The following is a 17,500-nucleotide window of genomic DNA, read 5'->3' on the forward strand; positions in this document are numbered from 1 at the left end:
CCTAATGCTGGGTAGACCTGTTGCCCTCGGCCGGCCTTTGGACGTGGCGGCCGAATGCTGGGTAGACCTGTTGCCCTCGGCCGGCCTTTGGACGTGGCGGCCTAATGCTGGGTAGACCTGTTGCCCTCGGCCGGCCTTTGGACGTGGCGGCCGAATGCTGGGTAGACCTGTTGCCCTCGGCCGGCCTTTGGACGTGGCGGCCTAATGCTGGGTAGACCTGTTGCCCTCGGCCGGCCTTTGGACGTGGCGGCCTAATGCTGGGTAGACCTGTTGCCCTCGGCCGGCCGTGTTACCGGCCGGCCTAATGCTGGGTAGACCTGTTGCCCTCGGCCGGCCTTTGGACGTGGCGGCCGAATGCTGGGTAGACCTGTTGCCCTCGGCCGGCCTTTGGACGTGGCGGCCGAATGCTGGGTAGACCTGTTGCCCTCGGCCGGCCTTTGGACGTGGCGGCCGAATGCTGGGTAGACCTGTTGCCCTCGGCCGGCCTTTGGACGTGGCGGCCTAATGCTGGGTAGACCTGTTGCCCTCGGCCGGCCGTGTTACCGGCCGGCCTAATGCTGGGTAGACCTGTTGCCCTCGGCCGGCCTTTGGACGTGGCGGCCGAATGCTGGGTAGACCTGTTGCCCTCGGCCGGCCTTTGGACGTGGCGGCCTAATGCTGGGTAGACCTGTTGCCCTCGGCCGGCCTTTGGACGTGGCGGCCGAATGCTGGGTAGACCTGTTGCCCTCGGCCGGCAGTGTTACCGGCCGGCCTAATGCTGGGTAGACCTGTTGCCCTCGGCCCGCCGTGTTACCGGCCAGCCGAATGCTGGGTAGACCTGTTGCCCTCGGCCGGCCTTTGTACGTGGTGGCCGAATGCTGGGTAGACCTGTTGCCCTCGGCCGGCCTTTGGACGTGGCGGCCTAATGCTGGGTAGACCTGTTGCCCTCGGCCGGCCTTTGGACGTGGCGGCCTAATGCTGGGTAGACCTGTTGCCCTCGGCCGGCCTTTGTACCTGACGGCCGAATGCTGGGTAGACCTGTTGCCCTCGGCCGGCCGTGTTACCGGCCAGCCGAATGCTGGGTAGACCTGTTGCCCTCGGCCGGCCTTTGTACCTGACGGCCGAATGCTGGGTAGACCTGTTGCCCTCTGCCGGCCGTCTTTCCGGCTGGCCTAATGCTGGGTAGACCTGTTGCCCTCGGCCGGCCCTGGTACCGGCCGGCATAATGCTGGGTAGACCTGTTGCCCTCGGCCGGTCTTTGTCTCTGGCCACCCGCGGCGTGGTAGTCCTGTTACCGTCGGCCGGCCTTGCAGCCCGGCCGCCGCGCGATGGCGCCCCGTCTCTTCCATCGGACGCGCGGCCCCCTTGTCGTCTCTGCAGCGGCGAGCACGCCTTCGGCGGTCGGCCTGCACGTCCGGCATGACCGCGGGCACTGGCAGCCCAGCAGGCAGCCCTGCTCTCGCGTCTTCTTCCCCCCGGCGAAAGGCGGGGCGTGAAGGCGGGCGACTTTCGGTCCCAGCCGTGCCCAGGTGTCCCTGCCGGCTCCGTGCGCCAGCATCCACTGGCGAGCTCCGCCGGCCTCTTCCCCAGCCGCGGCCCCTGTCCGCTCCGCCGTCATGGTGCCGGCACCCCACTTCCCCAAGCGCTCCCCGACAGGAGCAGGCAGCGTTGTCGCGCCCCCTCCCCGTGCTCGAATGGACCGCGGCCCTGCTCCGGGCTTCATTTCTGCAGCGCGCTCGCTCGCTCGCTCGCTCGCTCGCGCGCTCCCTCCCTCCCCCCCCCCTCCCCCCTCCCCCCGGCCGCCCACCCGCCGCGCTGCCGCCCTGCCGCAGGCTTGAGCGGCGCCGGGGCGGAGGAGGAAGGAACGCCACCAAAGCAAAAGGCTCCGAGAAAGCTGAACAGAGAGCTTCTTTGACCAGGGACAGACGGCGCCAATCATCCCGCCGCCATCCCTGCTTGTGCACCAGGCTCTCCGCCTGCCGACCTCGGCATCAGCCTCCCGCCGCCGCCGTGTAAACTGCCCGGTGGGACCGTGGGCGGGGGCAGGAAGAGGCTGAAAGTGCTGCCAGGGAGGCTGATGGCGGAGGGCGGGGTCGCCCCCAACCGACAATGGGCAGGGCCCGAGGCAGTCTGAAAGCGCTGCCAGGGAGGCTGATGGCGGAGGGCGGGGTCGCCCCCAACCGACAATGGGCAGGGCCCGAGGCAGTCTGAAAGCGCTGCCAGGGAGGCTGAGGGCGGGGGGCGGGGCGCCCCCAACCGACAATGGGCAGGGCCCGAGGCAGTCTGAAAGCGCTGCCAGGGAGGCTGAGGGCGGGGGGCGGGGCGCCCCCAGCCGACAATGGGCAGGGGCCCGAGAGAGTCTGAAAGCGCTGCCAGGGAGGCTGACGGCGGGGGGCAGGGCGCCCCCAGCCGACAATGGGCAGGGGCGGGGAAAGTCTGAAAGCGCTGCATGGGAGGTTGATGGCGGAGGGCGGGCTCGCCCCCAGCGTTAATGGGTGGCTGCGGAAGACGGGGCAGGGACAGGGAGAGGGCAGGCGGCTTCGTGCCGGCCCCGGGCGCCTCGACAGCGAGCCCTCACGGCCCCCCAAACCCGCGCCGAGGCCCCAAGAGCTCTGCAGACCTTCCGCGGAAGAACCGGCCCGAAAGCGGCCACCCGCTTGCCGACGGCGGCGCCGGTCGCCTCGATGCAGCCGCCTCCGTGGGGCGGGAAGGGGCAGGGCGAGTTGTGCCAGGGCGCGGCGGCTTTGGGCCGAGTTTCGCTGCACGTACGTGCTTCCCCTGGCTGTGCTGCGGCCCGTGAGGTTCTGTTTTGTGGTGGGGGGGGGCTCTGTAGGTAGGGTCTCTGGGGGACGGGGGAGGAGGCGTGGGGTAGGGAGGACGCCGTTTGGGGGGGTCAGTGTGTCAGCAGGGCGAGAACCGGGCACAGGCCCTCCGTCAGCTCGGCTGTGGGCCCAAAGGGATCACAAATAAGATTTGGCAAGAGTTTTGTTTTCCGGAAAAGATTTTCTTTCCGAGTAAATAGAAGAGGCAATCATTCAAAAAAGGCAAAGAGGAAATGAAACAAATCAAATCAAATCAAAACAAAACAAAACAAAACGAAATAAAATAAAATAATAAAATGAAATGAAAAGAAATGAAATGAAATGAAATGATGAAATAAAATGTTGTCGAAAATATGTCTTGGTCTTGAAATCGATTCTGCCGGGCGGGGCAAGGCTGCTGGAGCACTTGGGCTCCGGAGCGTTAAGAGGCTGTGGGGTTTCCCCGGCTCCGAGATGGTACAAGGATGCCTCGTCTACCCGGATCCGCGAAACGTGGCCCGTCCCGCGGCGGCCAGGTCGACGCGGCTCCGGGGCCGGTGGCGTGGGACCGCCGTCGCCGGCGAAGGCGCAGCGGCGGCGGCCGTGGCCGCGACGACCAGGTCTACACGACTCCGGGAAACTTGGCCGGTCCCGCGGCGGCCAGGTCTACTGGGCTCCGGGATGGGCGGCCGCCGTGGCCGCGGCGACCAGGTCTACCCGCCTCCGGGACCGGCGGCGTGGGTCCGCCGTCGAGGGCGAGGGCGCTGCGACGGCCGCGGCGACCGGGTCTACCTAGCTCCGGTGCGACCCGGGCTGCGTGCAGCATGGCGAAGGTAGACCTGTGGTCCGCATCACGGCGTGGGCAGACCTGGTGTCCGCAGCATGGAGCGGGTAGACATGTTGTCCGCCGCATGGAGTGGGTAGACCTGTTGTCCGCGTAATGGAGTAGTTAGACCTGGTGTCCGCAGCTTGGAGTGGGTAGACCTGTTGTCCGCAGCAAGCCGTGGGTAGACCTGGTGTCCGCAGCATGCCCTGGGTAGACCTGGTGTCCGCAGCTTGGTAGACCTGTTGCCCGTTTCATGGCTGGGTAGACCTGGTGTCCGCAGCAAGCCGTGGGTAGACCTGGTGTCCGCAGCTTGGTAGACCTGTTGCCCGTTTCATGGCTGGGTAGACCTGTTGTCCGCAGCATTGAGTTGGTAGACCTGGTGTCCGCAGCATGCCCTGGGTAGACCTGGTGTCCGCAGCTTGGTAGACCTGTTGCCCGTTTCATGGCTGGGTAGACCTGTTGTCCGCAGCATTGAGTGGGTAGACCTGGTGTCCGCAGCATGCCCTGGGTAGACCTGGTGTCCGCAGCTTGGTAGACCTGTTGCCCGTTTCATGGCTGGGTAGACCTGGTGTCCGCAGCAAGCCGTGAGTAGACCTGTTGCCCGTTTCATGGCTGGGTAGACCTGGTGTCCGCAGCATGCCCTGGGTAGACCTGGTGTCCGCAGCTTGGTAGACCTGTTGCCCGTTTCATGGCTGGGTAGACCTGTTGTCCGCAGCAAGCCGTGGGTAGACCTGGTGTCCGCAGCTTGGTAGACCTGTTGCCCGTTTCATGGCTGGGTAGACCTGGTGTCCGCAGCTTGGTAGACCTGTTGCCCGTTTCATGGCTGGGTAGACCTGGTGTCCGCAGCAAGCCGTGAGTAGACCTGTTGCCCGTTTCATGGCTGGGTAGACCTGGTGTCCGCAGCATGCCCTGGGTAGACCTGGTGTCCGCAGCTTGGTAGACCTGTTGCCCGTTTCATGGCTGGGTAGACCTGTTGTCCGCAGCAAGCCGTGAGTAGACCTGTTGCCCGTTTCATGGCTGGGTAGACCTGTTGTCCGCAGCATGCCCTGGGTAGACCTGGTGTCCGCAGCTTGGTAGACCTGTTGCCCGTTTCATGGCTGGGTAGACCTGGTGTCCGCAGCATTGAGTTGGTAGACCTGGTGTCCGCTACATACCCTGGGTAGACCTGGTGTCCGCAGCTTGGTAGACCTGTTGCCCGTTTCATGGCTGGGTAGACCTGGTGTCCGCAGCATTGAGTTGGTAGACCTGGTGTCCGCAGCATGCCCTGGGTAGACCTGTTGTCCGCAGCTTGGTAGACCTGTTGCCCGATTCATGGCTGGGTAGACCTGGTGTCCGCAGCAAGCCGTGAGTAGACCTGTTGCCCGTTTCATGGCTGGGTAGACCTGGTGTCCGCAGCATGCCCTGGGTAGACCTGGTGTCCGCAGCTTGGTAGACCTGTTGCCCGTTTCATGGCTGGGTAGACCTGGTGTCCGCAGCAAGCCGTGAGTAGACCTGTTGCCCGTTTCATGGCTGGGTAGACCTGGTGTCCGCAGCATGCCCTGGGTAGACCTGGTGTCCGCAGCTTGGTAGACCTGTTGCCCGTTTCATGGCTGGGTAGACCTGGTGTCCGCAGCATGCCCTGGGTAGACCTGGTGTCCGCAGCTTGGTAGACCTGTTGCCCGTTTCATGGCTGGGTAGACCTGGTGTCCGCAGCATTGAGTTGGTAGACCTGGTGTCCGCAGCAAGCCGTGGGTAGACCTGGTGTCCGCAGCTTGGTAGACCTGTTGCCCGTTTCATGGCTGGGTAGACCTGTTGTCCGCAGCATTGAGTTGGTAGACCTGTTGCCCGTTTCATGGCTGGGTAGACCTGGTGTCCGCAGCTTGGTAGACCTGTTGCCCGTTTCATGGCTGGGTAGACTTGGTGTCCGCAGCAAGCCGTGAGTAGACCTGGTGCCCGTTTCATGGCTGGGTAGACCTGGTGTCCGCAGCAAGCCGTGGGTAGACCTGGTGTCCGCAGCTTGGTAGACCTGTTGCCCGATTCATGGCTGGGTAGACCTGTTGTCCGCAGCATTGAGTGGGTAGACCTGGTGTCCGCAGCATGCCCTGGGTAGACCTGGTGTCCGCAGCTTGGTAGACCTGTTGCCCGTTTCATGGCTGGGTAGACCTGGTGTCCGCAGCAAGCCGTGGGTAGACCTGGTGTCCGCAGCATGCCCTGGGTAGACCTGGTGTCCGCAGCTTGGTAGACCTGTTGCCCGTTTCATGGCTGGGTAGACCTGTTGTCCGCAGCATTGAGTTGGTAGACCTGTTGCCCGTTTCATGGCTGGGTAGACCTGGTGTCCGCAGCAAGCCGTGAGTAGACCTGTTGCCCGTTTCATGGCTGGGTAGACCTGTTGTCCGCAGCATGCCCTGGGTAGACCTGGTGTCCGCAGCTTGGTAGACCTGTTGCCCGTTTCATGGCTGGGTAGACCTGTTGTCCGCAGCAAGCCGTGGGTAGACCTGGTGTCCGCAGCATGCCCTGGGTAGACCTGGTGTCCGCAGCTTGGTAGACCTGTTGCCCGTTTCATGGCTGGGTAGACCTGGTGTCCGCAGCAAGCCGTGGGTAGACCTGGTGTCCGCAGCATGCCCTGGGTAGACCTGGTGTCCGCAGCTTGGTAGACCTGTTGCCCGTTTCATGGCTGGGTAGACCTGGTGTCCGCAGCAAGCCGTGAGTAGACCTGTTGCCCGTTTCATGGCTGGGTAGACCTGTTGTCCGCAGCATGCCCTGGGTAGACCTGTTGTCCGCAGCTTGGTAGACCTGTTGCCCGTTTCATGGCTGGGTAGACCTGTTGTCCGCAGCAAGCCGTGAGTAGACCTGTTGCCCGTTTCATGGCTGGGTAGACCTGGTGTCCGCAGCATGCCCTGGGTAGACCTGGTGTCCGCAGCTTGGTAGACCTGTTGCCCGTTTCATGGCTGGGTAGACCTGTTGTCCGCAGCAAGCCGTGGGTAGACCTGGTGTCCGCAGCTTGGTAGACCTGTTGCCCGATTCATGCCTGGGTAGACCTGTTGTCCGCAGCAAGCCGTGGGTAGACCTGGTGTCCGCAGCTTGGTAGACCTGTTGCCCGTTTCATGGCTGGGTAGACCTGGTGTCCGCAGCATTGAGTTGGTAGACCTGGTGTCCGCAGCAAGCCGTGGGTAGACCTGGTGTCCGCAGCTTGGTAGACCTGTTGCCCGTTTCATGGCTGGGTAGACCTGTTGTCCGCAGCATTGAGTTGGTAGACCTGTTGCCCGTTTCATGGCTGGGTAGACCTGTTGTCCGCAGCTTGGTAGACCTGTTGCCCGTTTCATGGCTGGGTAGACCTGGTGTCCGCAGCAAGCCGTGAGTAGACCTGGTGCCCGTTTCATGGCTGGGTAGACCTGTTGTCCGCAGCAAGCCGTGGGTAGACCTGGTGTCCGCAGCTTGGTAGACCTGTTGCCCGATTCATGGCTGGGTAGACCTGTTGTCCGCAGCATTGAGTGGGTAGACCTGGTGTCCGCAGCATGCCCTGGGTAGACCTGTTGCCCGCAGCATTGAGTTGGTAGACCTGTTGCCCGTTTCATGGCTGGGTAGACCTGGTGTCCGCAGCATTGAGTTGGTAGACCTGGTGTCCGCAGCATGCCCTGGGTAGACCTGGTGTCCGCAGCTTGGTAGACCTGTTGCCCGTTTCATGCCTGGGTAGACCTGTTGTCCGCAGCAAGCCGTGGGTAGACCTGGTGTCCGCAGCATGCCCTGGGTAGACCTGGTGTCCGCAGCTTGGTAGACCTGTTGCCCGTTTCATGGCTGGGTAGACCTGTTGTCCGCAGCATTGAGTTGGTAGACCTGTTGCCCGTTTCATGGCTGGGTAGACCTGGTGTCCGCAGCATTGAGTGAGTAGACCTGTTGCCCGTTTCATGGCTGGGTAGACCTGGTGTCCGCAGCTTGGTAGACCTGTTGCCCGTTTCATGGCTGGGTAGACCTGGTGTCCGCAGCATGCCCTGGGTAGACCTGGTGTCCGCAGCTTGGTAGACCTGTTGCCCGTTTCATGGCTGGGTAGACCTGGTGTCCGCAGCAAGCCGTGGGTAGACCTGGTGTCCGCAGCTTGGTAGACCTGTTGCCCGTTTCATGGCTGGGTAGACCTGGTGTCCGCAGCATTGAGTTGGTAGACCTGTTGTCCGCAGCAAGCCGTGGGTAGACCTGGTGTCCGCAGCATGCCCTGGGTAGACCTGGTGTCCGCAGCTTGGTAGACCTCTTGCCCGTTTCATGGCTGGGTAGACCTGTTGTCCGCAGCAAGCCGTGGGTAGACCTGGTGTCCGCAGCATGCCCTGGGTAGACCTGGTGTCCGCAGCTTGGTAGACCTGTTGCCCGTTTCATGGCTGGGTAGACCTGGTGTCCGCAGCAAGCCGTGAGTAGACCTGTTGCCCGTTTCATGGCTGGGTAGACCTGGTGTCCGCAGCATGCCCTGGGTAGACCTGGTGTCCGCAGCTTGGTAGACCTATTGCCCGTTTCATGGCTGGGTAGACCTGGTGTCCGCAGCAAGCCGTGAGTAGACCTGTTGCCCGTTTCATGGCTGGGTAGACCTGGTGTCCGCAGCATGCCCTGGGTAGACCTGGTGTCCGCAGCTTGGTAGACCTGTTGCCCGTTTCATGGCTGGGTAGACCTGGTGTCCGCAGCAAGCCGTGGGTAGACCTGGTGTCCGCAGCTTGGTAGACCTGTTGCCCGATTCATGCCTGGGTAGACCTGTTGTCCGCAGCAAGCCGTGGGTAGACCTGGTGTCCGCAGCTTGGTAGACCTGTTGCCCGATTCATGCCTGGGTAGACCTGTTGCCCGCAGCATTGAGTTGGTAGACCTGTTGCCCGTTTCATGGCTGGGTAGACCTGGTGTCCGCAGCATTGAGTTGGTAGACCTGGTGTCCGCAGCATGCCCTGGGTAGACCTGGTGTCCGCAGCTTGGTAGACCTGTTGCCCGTTTCATGGCTGGGTAGACCTGTTGTCCGCAGCATTGAGTTGGTAGACCTGGTGTCCGCAGCATGCCCTGGGTAGACCTGGTGTCCGCAGCTTGGTAGACCTGTTGCCCGTTTCATGGCTGGGTAGACCTGGTGTCCGCAGCTTGGTAGACCTGTTGCCTGTTTCATGGCTGGGTAGACCTGGTGTCCGCAGCAAGCCGTGAGTAGACCTGTTGCCCGTTTCATGGCTGGGTAGACCTGGTGTCCGCAGCATGCCCTGGGTAGACCTGGTGTCCGCAGCTTGGTAGACCTGTTGCCCGTTTCATGGCTGGGTAGACCTGTTGTCCGCTGCAAGCCGTGAGTAGACCTGTTGCCCGTTTCATGGCTGGGTAGACCTGGTGTCCGCAGCATGCCCTGGGTAGACCTGGTGTCCGCAGCTTGGTAGACCTGTTGCCCGTTTCATGGCTGGGTAGACCTGTTGTCCGCAGCATTGAGTGGGTAGACCTGTTGCCCGTTTCATGGCTGGGTAGACCTGTTGTCCGCAGCAAGCCGTGGGTAGACCTGGTGTCCGGAGCTTGGTAGACCTGTTGCCCGATTCATGCCTGGGTAGACCTGTTGTCCGCAGCAAGCCGTGGGTAGACCTGGTGTCCGCAGCATGCCCTGGGTAGACCTGGTGTCCGCAGCTTGGTAGACCTGTTGCCCGTTTCATGGCTGGGTAGACCTGGTGTCCGCAGCAAGCCGTGAGTAGACCTGTTGCCCGTTTCATGGCTGGGTAGACCTGGTGTCCGCAGCATGCCCTGGGTAGACCTGGTGTCCGCAGCTTGGTTGACCTGTTGCCCGTTTCATGGCTGGGTAGACCTGTTGTCCGCAGCAAGCCGTGGGTAGACCTGGTGTCCGCAGCATGCCCTGGGTAGACCTGGTGTCCGCAGCCTGGTAGACCTGTTGCCCGTTTCATGGCTGGGTAGACCTGGTGTCCGCAGCAAGCCGTGGGTAGACCTGGTGTCCGCAGCATGCCCTGGGTAGACCTGGTGTCCGCAGCTTGGTAGACCTGTTGCCCGTTTCATGGCTGGGTAGACCTGGTGTCCGCAGCAAGCCGTGAGTAGACCTGTTGCCCGTTTCATGGCTGGGTAGACCTGTTGTCCGCAGCATGCCCTGGGTAGACCTGTTGTCCGCAGCTTGGTAGACCTGTTGCCCGTTTCATGGCTGGGTAGGCCTGGTGTCCGCAGCATGCCCTGGGTAGACCTGGTGTCCGCAGCTTGGTAGACCTGTTGCCCGTTTCATGGCTGGGTAGACCTGGTGTCCGCAGCAAGCCGTGGGTAGACCTGGTGTCCGCAGCTTGGTAGACCTGTTGCCCGATTCATGCCTGGGTAGACCTGTTGTCCGCAGCATTGAGTGGGTAGACCTGGTGTCCGCAGCTTGGTAGACCTGTTGCCCGTTTCATGGCTGGGTAGACCTGTTGTCCGCAGCATTGAGTTGGTAGACCTGTTGCCCGTTTCATGGCTGGGTAGACCTGGTGTCCGCAGCATTGAGTGAGTAGACCTGTTGCCCGTTTCATGGCTGGGTAGACCTGGTGTCCGCAGCTTGGTAGACCTGTTGCCCGTTTCATGGCTGGGTAGACCTGGTGTCCGCAGCATGCCCTGGGTAGACCTGGTGTCCGCAGCTTGGTAGACCTGTTGCCCGTTTCATGGCTGGGTAGACCTGGTGTCCGCAGCATTGAGTTGGTAGACCTGTTGTCCGCAGCAAGCCGTGGGTAGACCTGGTGTCCGCAGCATGCCCTGGGTAGACCTGGTGTCCGCAGCTTGGTAGACCTGTTGCCCGATTCATGCCTGGGTAGACCTGTTGTCCGCAGCAAGCCGTGGGTAGACCTGGTGTCCGCAGCATGCCCTGGGTAGACCTGGTGTCCGCAGCTTGGTAGACCTGTTGCCCGTTTCATGGCTGGGTAGACCTGGTGTCCGCAGCAAGCCGTGAGTAGACCTGTTGCCCGTTTCATGGCTGGGTAGACCTGGTGTCCGCAGCATGCCCTGGGTAGACCTGGTGTCCGCAGCTTGGTAGACCTGTTGCCCGTTTCATGGCTGGGTAGACCTGTTGTCCGCAGCAAGCCGTGAGTAGACCTGTTGCCCGTTTCATGGCTGGGTAGACCTGGTGTCCGCAGCATGCCCTGGGTAGACCTGGTGTCCGCAGCTTGGTAGACCTGTTGCCCGTTTCATGGCTGGGTAGACCTGTTGTCCGCAGCAAGCCGTGGGTAGACCTGGTGTCCGGAGCTTGGTAGACCTGTTGCCCGATTCATGCCTGGGTAGACCTGTTGTCCGCAGCATTGAGTGGGTAGACCTGGTGTCCGCAGCATGCCCTGGGTAGACCTGGTGTCCGCAGCTTGGTAGACCTGTTGCCCGTTTCATGGCTGGGTAGACCTGTTGTCCGCAGCAAGCCGTGAGTAGACCTGTTGCCCGTTTCATGGCTGGGTAGACCTGGTGTCCGCAGCATGCCCTGGGTAGACCTGGTGTCCGCAGCTTGGTAGACCTGTTGCCCGTTTCATGGCTGGGTAGACCTGTTGTCCGCAGCAAGCCGTGGGTAGACCTGGTGTCCGGAGCTTGGTAGACCTGTTGCCCGATTCATGCCTGGGTAGACCTGTTGTCCGCAGCATTGAGTGGGTAGACCTGGTGTCCGCAGCATGCCCTGGGTAGACCTGTTGTCCGCAGCTTGGTAGACCTGTTGCCCGTTTCATGGCTGGGTAGACCTGTTGTCCGCAGCAAGCCGTGAGTAGACCTGTTGCCCGTTTCATGGCTGGGTAGACCTGTTGTCCGCAGCATGCCCTGGGTAGACCTGGTGTCCGCAGCTTGGTAGACCTGTTGCCCGTTTCATGGCTGGGTAGACCTGGTGTCCGCAGCAAGCCGTGGGTAGACCTGGTGTCCGCAGCATGCCCTGGGTAGACCTGGTGTCCGCAGCTTGGTAGACCTGTTGCCCGTTTCATGGCTGGGTAGACCTGTTGTCCGCAGCAAGCCGTGGGTAGACCTGGTGTCCGGAGCTTGGTAGACCTGTTGCCCGATTCATGCCTGGGTAGACCTGTTGTCCGCAGCATTGAGTGGGTAGACCTGGTGTCCGCAGCATGCCCTGGGTAGACCTGGTGTCCGCAGCTTGGTAGACCTGTTGCCCGTTTCATGGCTGGGTAGACCTGGTGTCCGCAGCAAGCCGTGAGTAGACCTGTTGCCCGTTTCATGGCTGGGTAGACCTGGTGTCCGCAGCATGCCCTGGGTAGACCTGGTGTCCGCAGCTTGGTAGACCTGTTGCCCGTTTCATGGCTGGGTAGACCTGTTGTCCGCAGCAAGCCGTGGGTAGACCTGGTGTCCGGAGCTTGGTAGACCTGTTGCCCGATTCATGCCTGGGTAGACCTGTTGTCCGCAGCATTGAGTGGGTAGACCTGGTGTCCGCAGCATGCCCTGGGTAGACCTGTTGTCCGCAGCTTGGTAGACCTGTTGCCCGTTTCATGGCTGGGTAGACCTGGTGTCCGCAGCAAGCCGTGAGTAGACCTGTTGCCCGTTTCATGGCTGGGTAGACCTGGTGTCCGCAGCATGCCCTGGGTAGACCTGGTGTCCGCAGCTTGGTAGACCTGTTGCCCGTTTCATGGCTGGGTAGACCTGGTGTCCGCAGCAAGCCGTGGGTAGACCTGGTGTCCGCAGCATGCCCTGGGTAGACCTGGTGTCCGCAGCTTGGTAGACCTGTTGCCCGTTTCATGGCTGGGTAGACCTGGTGTCCGCAGCAAGCCGTGGGTAGACCTGGTGTCCGCAGCATGCCCTGGGTAGACCTGGTGTCCGCAGCTTGGTAGACCTGTTGCCCGTTTCATGGCTGGGTAGACCTGGTGTCCGCAGCAAGCCGTGGGTAGACCTGGTGTCCGGAGCTTGGTAGACCTGTTGCCCGATTCATGCCTGGGTAGACCTGTTGTCCGCAGCATTGAGTGGGTAGACCTGGTGTCCGCAGCATGCCCTGGGTAGACCTGGTGTCCGCAGCTTGGTAGACCTGTTGCCCGTTTCATGGCTGGGTAGACCTGTTGTCCGCAGCAAGCCGTGGGTAGACCTGGTGTCCGGAGCTTGGTAGACCTGTTGCCCGATTCATGCCTGGGTAGACCTGTTGTCCGCAGCATTGAGTGGGTAGACCTGGTGTCCGCAGCATGCCCTGGGTAGACCTGTTGTCCGCAGCTTGGTAGACCTGTTGCCCGTTTCATGGCTGGGTAGACCTGTTGTCCGCAGCAAGCCGTGAGTAGACCTGTTGCCCGTTTCATGGCTGGGTAGACCTGGTGTCCGCAGCATGCCCTGGGTAGACCTGGTGTCCGCAGCTTGGTAGACCTGTTGCCCGTTTCATGGCTGGGTAGACCTGTTGTCCGCAGCAAGCCGTGGGTAGACCTGGTGTCCGCAGCATGCCCTGGGTAGACCTGGTGTCCGCAGCTTGGTAGACCTGTTGCCCGTTTCATGGCTGGGTAGACCTGGTGTCCGCAGCAAGCCGTGGGTAGACCTGGTGTCCGCAGCATGCCCTGGGTAGACCTGGTGTCCGCAGCTTGGTAGACCTGTTGCCCGTTTCATGGCTGGGTAGACCTGTTGTCCGCAGCAAGCCGTGGGTAGACCTGGTGTCCGCAGCATGCCCTGGGTAGACCTGGTGTCCGCAGCTTGGTAGACCTGTTGCCCGTTTCATGCCCTGGGTAGACCTGTTGTCCGCAGCTGGGTAGACCTGTTGTCCGCAGCAAGCCGTGGGTAGACCTGGTGTCCGCAGCATGCCCTGGGTAGACCTGGTGTCCGCAGCTTGGTAGACCTGTTGCCCGTTTCATGGCTGGGTAGACCTGGTGTCCGCAGCAAGCCGTGGGTAGACCTGGTGTCCGCAGCATGCCCTGGGTAGACCTGGTGTCCGCAGCTTGGTAGACCTGTTGCCCGTTTCATGGCTGGGTAGACCTGGTGTCCGCAGCAAGCCGTGGGTAGACCTGGTGTCCGCAGCATGCCCTGGGTAGACCTGGTGTCCGCAGCTTGGTAGACCTGTTGCCCGTTTCATGGCTGGGTAGACCTGGTGTCCGCAGCAAGCCGTGGGTAGACCTGGTGTCCGGAGCTTGGTAGACCTGTTGCCCGATTCATGCCTGGGTAGACCTGTTGTCCGCAGCATTGAGTGGGTAGACCTGGTGTCCGCAGCATGCCCTGGGTAGACCTGTTGTCCGCAGCTTGGTAGACCTGTTGCCCGTTTCATGGCTGGGTAGACCTGTTGTCCGCAGCAAGCCGTGGGTAGACCTGGTGTCCGGAGCTTGGTAGACCTGTTGCCCGATTCATGCCTGGGTAGACCTGTTGTCCGCAGCATTGAGTGGGTAGACCTGGTGTCCGCAGCATGCCCTGGGTAGACCTGTTGTCCGCAGCTTGGTAGACCTGTTGCCCGTTTCATGGCTGGGTAGACCTGTTGTCCGCAGCAAGCCGTGAGTAGACCTGTTGCCCGTTTCCTGGCTGGGTAGACCTGGTGTCCGCAGCATGCCCTGGGTAGACCTGGTGTCCGCAGCTTGGTAGACCTGTTGCCCGTTTCATGGCTGGGTAGACCTGTTGTCCGCAGCATTGAGTGGGTAGACCTGGTGTCCGCAGCATGCCCTGGGTAGACCTGGTGTCCGCAGCTTGGTAGACCTGTTGCCCGTTTCATGGCTGGGTAGACCTGGTGTCCGCAGCAAGCCGTGGGTAGACCTGGTGTCCGCAGCATGCCCTGGGTAGACCTGGTGTCCGCAGCTTGGTAGACCTGTTGCCCGTTTCATGGCTGGGTAGACCTGTTGTCCGCAGCAAGCCGTGGGTAGACCTGGTGTCCGCAGCATGCCCTGGGTAGACCTGGTGTCCGCAGCTTGGTAGACCTGTTGCCCGTTTCATGCCCTGGGTAGACCTGTTGTCCGCAGCTGGGTAGACCTGTTGTCCGCAGCAAGCCGTGGGTAGACCTGGTGTCCGCAGCATGCCCTGGGTAGACCTGGTGTCCGCAGCTTGGTAGACCTGTTGCCCGTTTCATGGCTGGGTAGACCTGTTGTCCGCAGCAAGCCGTCGGTAGACCTGTTGCCCGTTTCATGGCTGGTAGACCTGTTGTCCGCCGCCGGCCTGGAAGTACTCCAAGGGGTCGCTGTTTCTCGCTGCCTCCGGCTATGTCATCGTAGAAGGCGGCGTGCGCCACTGCGCCCCCTCGGTCACGTACATCGGTTCTCTTTCCGGCCTCCGCCGCTTCGGGCCCATCTGTCCGTATTATGGGAACGAGGTGACGGGCCGTATCCCCACAGGCTGTTGCCGTGCCTGTGTCCGTGGCGGAGAAGGGCGGACGCGCGTGCGGTCGCCAGGGCCAGAAGAACACCGCCGATGTCGGGGCGAGTCGCGTGGCTTCGTCCGGCTTCCCGTCTTACCCAGTTCGACTGGGACAGGTTAGCCCAGAGAGAGAGACCGATGCGATCCGAGAGCCGCTCCCCGGCCCAGGCGAGGCTGCGTGCTCAGTCGGGGGAGAAGCGAGAAAGCCCCCAGAGAGACCGATGCGATCCGAGAGCCGCTCCCCGGCCCAGGCCGAGGCTGCGTGTTCAGTCCGGGGGAGAAGCGAGAAAGCCCCCAGAGAGAGCGATGCGATCCGAGAGCCACCGCGCTCCCCCGGCCCAGGCGAGGCTGCGTTGTTCCAGGCGGGGGAGAAGCGAGAAAAAGGCCCAGAGAGAGGGCGAGAAAGCCGCGAGTGTGTCCCGCTCCGGCCCGGCTGCTGCCGGTTTCGTGACAACGGGGAGCCGGGCGCCTGCTCGCTCCCCCGGGGATGGTGGCGGGCGAGGCGGCGGCGCCTCGCCCCTTTTCTGCCCGGCCTTAAGCCGGGGCCCCGCCCGCTCGCCGGGTGCGGCATTTCTTCGGCTGTCGGTCCCGGTGCACGCTGGTGGCCGGCAGCCGGGGCTGGATTTCTGTGGGGCCGGCCCGGGGTTGTGTTGAGCCTGCCCGGGCTTTCCCTGGCCCCCCTCCCCGAGAGCCCCCCGGGCGTGGCTCGCTTGGCCGAGGTTGGCTGCGCCTCGTTTCCCGCTCCCGACCTGTGTTGCCAGAGTTGTGTCCGTATCGAAAGGGCAGCGGGGGACATGCAGTGGGGCGTGTGGCCTCGCCTCTCGGCTTCGCTTGCTTGCCTGCGAAGGGGGGCTCGGTGACGGGAGTGTCCGGCCCTGCCGTGTGTTGTTGAAGTCGTCCCCCTTCCTCGGCCCTAAGCCGGGGACCCGCGTGTAGCGGGCAGAATTTTTCCGGGGCGGCGGTCGGCCGCGGTGGCCGGCCGTGTCCCCCCCCCCAGGACGGACCCCGCAACCCAACAGAGAGCGAGCGAGCGAGTGAGCCCCCGAGAGTGTGTCGTGGGCGGGGCGGCGGCGCCTCGCCCTTTCTCGGTATCGGCCGGGCGCGATCGAGGCACCGTGCCGGGGCGGCCCGTGGTGTCTGGCCTGCCCCGGCTGCCGTGGTTGCCGTTGCCGGCGGGGGCTGGGTTTTGCGAGCGGCTCCGTTCTTTTTTATTAAAGCGTGCCGGTGTGCGGGGCAGTGTGGGGGTGCCCGCCCGGCCTCCGTTCTTTTTCTCTCGCGGCCCTAAGCCGCGGCACCGAGAAGCGCGCGCTGACGAAGGGTCACGGGCCGCCACCGAAGCGAAAGCGAAAGGCGAGAGAGAAGGGCTGGCTGTGTTGGCGAGTGAGAAAAGAGACCGTATGTCCGGTGGTTGGAGGGGTTTTACGGGAGGAGTTGAGAGGCGCGTTCTCGCCCCCACCCCTGGCTCGTGACCCCCGTGGCTAGCACGGGTCGTGCGACGCATGGCGTGCTTTTTTTTTTAGTTTTTTTTTTGGTGCGGTGGCTTGCCCTTCCCCCCGGCTTTTTTTCCGGGTGGGAAGCCGATCGCTGCGAGGCGGGCGAAAGCCGGTGGCCCGCGGCGTGGTCGGTGGCAGCTGCTCCGTTTTCCGTTGTCTTGCGGCCCGCGGGCGGGTGGCGGCACCCCCCGCTCTCTTCCTCTGCTGCGTGATCGATCCCGAAGGTTGCAAGCGGCCCGCCGGCGTCGGGGGCCTAGGGAGCGTCGGGGAGGCTCGGCGGCGCCAAGGGAGGGCCTCTCGGGGACGTGTCCCGCTCGCACGCATGTTGGAGCCCTGCTCCGTTGCCGTTGTCCCAGGAACCCGCGGCCGCGGGGGCTCCCCGTTGCCCCGCGGCTGCTTTTCTTTCTGTCCCCGTCCGATTGATGAGGCTTTTCGGGTCGCGTCGGAAAGGGCCCCCGGCGGGCCGGCTCCTCCGGGCGAAGTCTCGGTGGTGTCCGGTCCCTCGAGCAGGGCGGTCTCCTGTCCAATTCGCTTCCCGTCGCAGGCGAGGTGTCGCTCCTTCCGCTTGCCGGGGAAGGAACATCTTTACCGTCCCAGGCTGTGTGATGGCCGCGTGGCCCCGTGAGCACTCAAGGTGTCCTTAAAACCACGCGAGGTGCCGGCGCTGGCCCTGGTCCGAGTTTAGCGTCCCGTGGGTGCCGGCCGCGAGCAGCACCGGGCGGCGGTGCGGCTCGAGCTTGAGCCGAGAGAAAACGAAACCAAACCCCCCCCCCCTCGAGAGCGAGAGAGAGTGAGAGGGCTGACGAGAACCGATGGCGGGGCCGGGGGAGCACGGACGGGGGAAAAGAGCCCGTTCCGCGCGCGCACCGCGCACGGCGCTCCTTTGTCGTGCCGCCGCCTGCTGCAGAGCGAGCCGCCCCGGCCTCGGGGCCTCGGTGTTGTCCGGGCCGCGCCCGCCTTGTCGGGTCGCTGTCTCCTCTAGCACGTCCGGTGCTTTTTCGGGCCGGCCTCGGGGGCGGGTCAGCCCCAGCCGAGCCCCGTCCCCGCGCCCCCAGCGCGCGCGGGACTCTCCGAACGCGAAGGCCGAGCCGTGTTGTGTGTCGCAAGGGCGCGGGCCCTGAGAAAAAAAGAGCCAAGGGGCGAAAAAAAAAACCAAAACGAAGGCGAGAGAGATAAAAAAGGAACGAGAAAAAGGC

Source organism: Sturnus vulgaris, unplaced genomic scaffold, assembly GCF_052056855.1.
Source record: "Sturnus vulgaris isolate bStuVul1 unplaced genomic scaffold, bStuVul1.hap1 Scaffold_166, whole genome shotgun sequence".
NCBI lineage: Eukaryota > Metazoa > Chordata > Aves > Passeriformes > Sturnidae > Sturnus > Sturnus vulgaris.